Source organism: Sorex araneus, chromosome X (genome assembly GCF_027595985.1).
Source record: "Sorex araneus isolate mSorAra2 chromosome X, mSorAra2.pri, whole genome shotgun sequence".
Lineage (NCBI taxonomy): Eukaryota > Metazoa > Chordata > Mammalia > Eulipotyphla > Soricidae > Sorex > Sorex araneus.
Genome location: NC_073313.1, coordinates 119,058,048 through 119,064,732, shown reverse-complemented (window position 1 = coordinate 119,064,732; position 6,685 = coordinate 119,058,048). Strand labels below are relative to the sequence as shown.

Sequence of the window (6,685 nt, the reverse complement as noted above, 5' to 3'; positions counted from 1 at the left end):
GATGCTATGGCTGAGTCTTCACAGGTCGGCCTGGTCTCTGGGCGCAGGTCTCTGGAGCCTCCTTGGGATGGGGGCAGGCCGAGTACCCACCCAACCGGAAGGCCCAGCATTCCTCTCACACTGAGTGTGCTCTACTCTGTGAAGCCAGGGTTCCACAGAGCCACCTGGCAGTGCTCAGGTGGACCATGTGGTGTGAGGATCCAACTAGTGTCAACTGCATGCAAGACAAGGGACTTAGCCCCCATACAATCGCTCTGGCACTCTATGCATACAGGTTAATGTTTTTTCTTTTTTGATGAGAGTGGATATTGCCCTCTGCTCCATAGTAAGAATTTATTTGGGGGGGGATTGATAGCACATACCTTTCTGTACAAATGCTTTGTGAAGGGTTTCTTTCCTCCTAAATGTCAACGTTAGCCTAATATTTCAAGTCAGTGGAACATGGGAAAGGCTGGGAGCTCTCTCTGGGCATCTCTTCCTTCACTCCTTGCCCATCATCTTTACATATCCCATCCCACATGCTGGAAGTCCCTGGGGCAGGCCTCTCTGCCCACTCCTTCCCCAAAGTGCACATGGCAGGGCAGGAATCTCAAGAGAAGGTGGACAACTTGGGGACTGTGCTTTGGGAGGCCAGGAGATGTCCTCAAGGGCTCTCCTTCCAGGCCCCAGTGGCTCATGGCCCACAGCTAAGCAGAGACCCCAGAGAATTGCACCCCCAGCTGGTGCTGGTCTGGCTTCTTCTTCTTTTTTTTTTTTTGCTTTTTAGGTCACACCCGGTGATGCACAAGGGTTACTCATGGCTCTGCACTCAGGAATTACTCCTGGTGATGCTCAGGAGACCATATGGGATGCTGGGAATCGAACCCGGGTCTGCCACATACAAGGCAAATGCCCTACCCGCTGTGCTATTGCTCCAGCCCCTGGTCTGGCTTCTTGCTTAAAGTAAGCAGCTTCACTGCTTGGCGATGAGGAGGCAGGCAGCGATGTTCTCCTTACGCAGGCCCAGAGCCCCGTAATTTGCCACACTGAGCGCCCCTCGGCCCATGGCCTCCACGCCGACCTGGGCCCAGCCACCTCCAGAGTCGCTGTGGGGCTGAATGAGATCCAGCGACCCTTCAGCTCAGACCAGCCACTGCTCATCCCTTGGTGCGGCATTCTGGCGCCTGGCCCGCCCCTGGCCTCCCCGCAAGGGAACCAAACCACCATGTGGCTTTGGACTCCACTACCTGGCTGGGCCATGCCTGTCCCTGTGGCTTTTACGAAGCTCATTAATTTGCATTCTGCAAGGAGTTGCGGTGTTTTAGACAGTGCCTAGGGCTGTGATGCTAGTTTCCGAAGTCTGCAGAGCTCTCTCGATTTCTTGTTTTTTTTTTTTTTCTTTTTGGGTCACACCCGGCGATGCACAGGGGTTACTTCTGGCTCTGCACTCAGGAATTACCCCTGGCGGTGCTCAGGGGACCATATGGGATGCTGGGAATCGAACCCGGGTCGGCCGTGTGCAAGGCAAACGCCCTACCGGCTGTGCTATTGCTCCAGCCCCCGCTCTCTTGATTTCTTAACCTGGTTGCCTCTTTTCCACCAGCAGGCTTTCCTTTTTCCCCCTCGCAGGAGAGGGCTTCTCTTCTCTCCAATTTGGTTGCCCCCATTTTTCTCCATTTTCTTTGGTGGTGCTGGTTGTTTCCTGCCCCAAGAAAGAAAGAGCCTTGCAGATGTCCCCAGGGAAAGGTTCCAGGAACAGCACTGATGTTACCTCTCAGATGGTTTTCAAATGTTGGGCTTTGCCTACACGATCTCCTTTTCATCTTCAAAACTGCCTTTAGTACATCTGGCCTCCTGATGGTCCTCATTTGCAGTGTAAAGGTATGGAGATTAGGGCCAGGATTCAGCAGTTCCGTTATAACCTTAGCCTTTCAGATCCTCAGCTGTGTGTACTTAGGCAAGTCACTCAACCTCTCTGGAGTTCAGTTTCTTCAACGATTTTCTTTTTTCCTAGGATTGTTGGAAGGATTAAATGAAGAATGGTGGATACAAGTGGTGGGGAGGAGAGGAAAAATTCTCCTACTCCTCTTTTTGCCTGTCTCATCAAACAACAAAATTAACATCAACTAAATCAGGATAAATATCTTTACCCATGAATGGAGAATCTACATGGATGTAGATGCTATAGTCAACGGTGGCAAAAGGAATGTATATATTCTGAGCTCAAGAGTGGGATAGGGGGTGTGATAGATTGATCACCAGGCCTGAGAGCAGACTTTGCATGTAGGAGGCCCTGGATTCAATACTGGCACCCAACAGCTCTCTCTCCCTGCCCCAGCCTTTCCAGGAGAGAGCACTGAATTGGAAGTAGTCCCTGAGCACTGCCATATGTAGCCACCAAGCCAAACAATAACTGGGGTAAAGACATTTTTGGTGTTTTTGCTAGTAAAGAAGACAATAGAGACCAAAAAAAGGATAAGAGTGAATTATCCAGAGTCCCCCAGTGATTCTGGGGAAAAAAATCACTGTATCACTGTATCATGTCATCCTGTTATTCATCGATTTACTCAAGCGGACACCAGTAATGTCTCTATTCCTCCCAGCCCTGAGATTTTAGCAGCCTCTCCTTACTTGTTTTTCCCAATGATTGGAGGCTCTTTCAGGGTCAGGGAAATGAGACCTATCATTACTGTTTTTGGTATATCAAATACGCCATGGTTAGCTTGCCAGGCTCTGCCTGTGAGGGCAGGATACTCTCAGTAGCTTGCTGGGCTCTCTAAAATCTATCTATCTATCTATCTATCTATCTATCTATCTATCTATCTATCTATCTATCTATCTATCTATCTATCTATCTATCTCTTGGATATATATCTATCCAATATATATATATATATGTATGATTTGTTGCCTACTGTCTGAACTCCATCAAATCTGGTGTGGTAATTGTGGAAAATGGGTATGAAGTGTCTTATGTGTCCGGAAAGTGGCCTGGAGCATGGCAGCGGTGGGGTAGTGGAGGTTGGCTGCCGGGGGTCTGGGTCCCTTGAGGCAAGGATGGTTCTCACCCAGCCCCCTCTGGGGTGCCCCGAGTGAAAACAGCCAGGCACGGAAAAAATTAAAAATTCAAAATTTCAGGTCAGAGAGATAGTGCCGGGGTTAATGTGCTTGCCTTGCATGATGCTGTCTCAGGTTCAATCCCTGGAACCTCACAGGGTTCCCTGAGCTCCACCAGAAGCGATTCCTAATCACAGAGGTAGAACTAAAGCCTGAGCACCAGCAGGTGTGGCCTCCAAACAAAAGACAAATTTCGTTTTCTCCCTGTTTGTCTTTTTAAAACGTTGTAAGAGTAATGATGAGAAGGTGGCTAATGCTCAGTTAGCATATCATAGTGTTTCCCAAAGTGGCCTATACATCCAGCGGGGAATGCCAGAACTATTTATGGGGGGCGGTATTCTCAGGTACAATTGAGGTGCTCTTTTTGTTTGCATAAAAAAGGCTGATTTTCAGGAGATCAGCAAATACTTTTTTCTGAAAAGGCATAGTAGCCCAAATAAGTTTGGGAACCTCTGGTATAAGGCATCTACCTGCTTAAAAATACACTTTTGGGTCACAGCCAGCTGGGCTCATGGTTTAGTTCTGATTCTGAACTCCGGGATCAATCATGCTGAGGCTCATGGTAGATGGGATGCTAGGAATTGAACTTAGGTCAGTTGCATGCAAGGTAAACACCCTGATGTCTGTACTGTCTCTCTGACCCCACTTTTAGATTTTTTAATTTTTTAATTTTTTAAAATTTTTTATTTGTGAATCACCATGAGTTACAGTTACAAACTTATGAACTTTCATGTTTGCATTTTGTTTACATCCCCCCACCAGTGCCCAGTCCCCTCCACCAATGTTCTCAGTATCCCTCCCACCCTCCCACTCCATCTCCCCCACCCCACCCCACCCCAGTGGCAGGGCGTTCCCTTTTGTTCTCTCTCTCATTTTGGGTGTTGTGGTTTGCAACAGAGGCACTGCGTGGCCATCGTGTTTGGTCTCTATTCTATTTTCAACGTGCATCTCCCATCCCGTGTGGGTCCTCAAACCATAATGTTTTTATATATGTACCGCTAACAAAAGATGACAAAGGAAAATTTTCTTCACGTTTTCTAATTTTTTAAAAAAATTTTCGATTTGGGGGCCACACCCAGTGGTGCTCAGGGCTCACTTCTGGCTCTGCATTCAGGAATCACTCCTGGAAGGGCTTGGGGAACCATATAGGGTGCTGGGGATCAAACCCAGGGCAGCTGCATGCAAGGCAAGCACTCTGCTATATTATTGCCCTGAACCTTTCAAGCTTGTTATTTTAAAATTCACCCTTTCTTCCCTTCTTTATCATTCTTGTAAAGACTGGAAATCACATACATATCTGGCTGTGGTACGCACACTTTTTAAAAGTTATGGTACTTGTGGGGAGCAAATATCTCTTTGTAGCACACTTGGCCTTGGCATTCACTGAGGGTTGCCCTCTTTTTTTTAGTTTATTTTTGTATTTTGGGGCCACACCTGGTAATTCTCAGGGGTTACTCCTGGCTTTGTGCTCAGGAATTGCTCCTAGTGGTGCTTGGGGAACCATGTGGGAAGCCAGGGATTGAGCCCTGGTCAGTCACAAGTAAGGCAAGCACATTACTCACTATACTATTTCTCCAGACCCAAAGTTGCAATCTTTGGTTGTAGAGGTCAATAATATTCTGGTTGTAGTGCTCACTGAGGAGAGTCACACCATTTTGTTGTGATTCTCCACCTGGCTGCAGTATAGCCAAAAATTGTAGCACTAAGGATCACAGACAGAGGAGGGCCAGGGTTGTGTTTTATGCATGTGGCAGCGTTGGGAATTGAAGTCATGACCATATTCTTGCATGATAGGTGCTCTAAATCACCAAGCTGAAACCAAAAATGAATCATTTCTGCCCTTTAGATAAAAAAATTTTAGTTATTTCAGAATTTTCAGGACTGGCCTAAGAATAGGATGAAGTCTAAGCGTAGATTTCATATATATATATGCATATATATACAGATATATATTGATTTTTAGATCATACTGAGCTATGGTCAGGGTTTACTCCTAGAGATGTTTGGTGTCTGGGATTGAACCCAAGTTAGCTGCATGTAGGGCAATTGCTTTACTGACTGTGCTATCTCTCCAGTTCCCTATTGATATGATTTTTGACAAAACAGGGTGGTCTCTGTAGAGGAGAAATTCACATTTGAACTAAGAACAGAGTATGCTTTTATAATACTTATAGAAAATACCACATCCTGGATCATCAAAGACTACATCTACTTTTGAAGATCTGAGGGATTATCTAATCATGAAAAAGGTAAACAATATTTATTTATTTTGGTTTTGGGGTCACACCAGCTTGGGTTGGAGGGATGCTACTCCTAGCACTGTACTCAAGGGTCACTACTGGTGATGTTTGTGAGACCATGCCATGCTGGAGATTGAAGCCTGTGCTCCAGTATGCAAAACATGTGCTCTACTTGTTACCTTTGCACTATCTCTTTCTCCCCAATTAAAAAATTTAGTAAGTGATGTTAAAAGGATGCCACAGCTCAGTTGTGAAGAGCTATTTATAAGAGCGACTTCAAAAGGAGGCTGGATTATAAATTGGATGGGGGTTATCAATGCTTTGAGGCTCAAAGGAAAGTTTATTTTTCCCCCAAGGAAGTCTTTTCTCTGGGGAAACTCTGAACCAAATAATTTTTATTCCTTCAACCCTTTAAAGCATCTTTTTATAAAAGGAAGTGTAGAATTTCCATTAACAGAACCTGTTCTAAGTACAGAAGCCTTGTTCTGCTCACAATAAATGTAGAAGGCTTGTTTTTCCATGTTTTGTGAATTCTCTTGTCTAGCTGTCAGCAGATTTGATGGTTATGGGAGGTTGTGTTAGCTGTAAAATTTTCTCAGCTGGTTTGTGACATGAAAGAAATATCTCCCTAAGCTGAGCTTAAAAATCCAGGTTGATTTTTCCCACTCAAAGACTTCTGAGCACTGTTCCAAGAGTAACCTCTGAGCATCACCTCTAAGCCCAACCACTGACCTCCCAAATAAACCCACAACAACAGGAAAAATAGATAATCAAATGGGAGAAATCAAGACCAACTTTCAACTTCAAGGGCCAAGGTTCTCAAAATGGCACAGAACCAACAGGCCTTTATCACTTTTGACTTGGAGTAGGTCTAAGAGGTGACATAAGACTTTCATCTTCTGCCTGTTTCTATGGGGTGGGCTGGGGGAGAATACAGGATCTGCTAAAAAATTTAAAGCCTGAGTTTCTGGCTCTCAGCAAGTGATAAGGGACAGCAAAGCTTATTAACTGTGATAGTATAATAATGCATCAATGACACAGTTGTTGAAAGTCAGTTTCTGATTCCCATATTTGGTGGAGTGGTCTAAACATACTCATATTAGTGCTGTAATTTTTGTTAATTAAGTTGCATTCATGTGTAAACCACCAATGATGCACATCAGTGTCAATGTGTTAATAAGAGGACCTGAACTGGAGTTGGAGACTATAATCAGGAGAACATCAGATACCAGTTCCATTCTGATGATCTCAGCTGGTCAACAGAATCTGATCATAAAGTTCCTCTGAGAGCTCTGGAAAAGAACAATAATGCAAGGACCCAATTATATGGATATTAGATCAACTGAGTT

At 45.1% G+C, this 6,685-nt stretch overlaps 1 pseudogene; it reads right to left on the bottom strand.

The window, feature by feature from the left end:
* Window positions 1–952: 952 nt before the first annotated feature.
* Window positions 953–6,685, bottom strand: part of LOC101540232 (glyceraldehyde-3-phosphate dehydrogenase-like) — a 41,658-nt pseudogene continuing 35,925 nt past the window's right edge.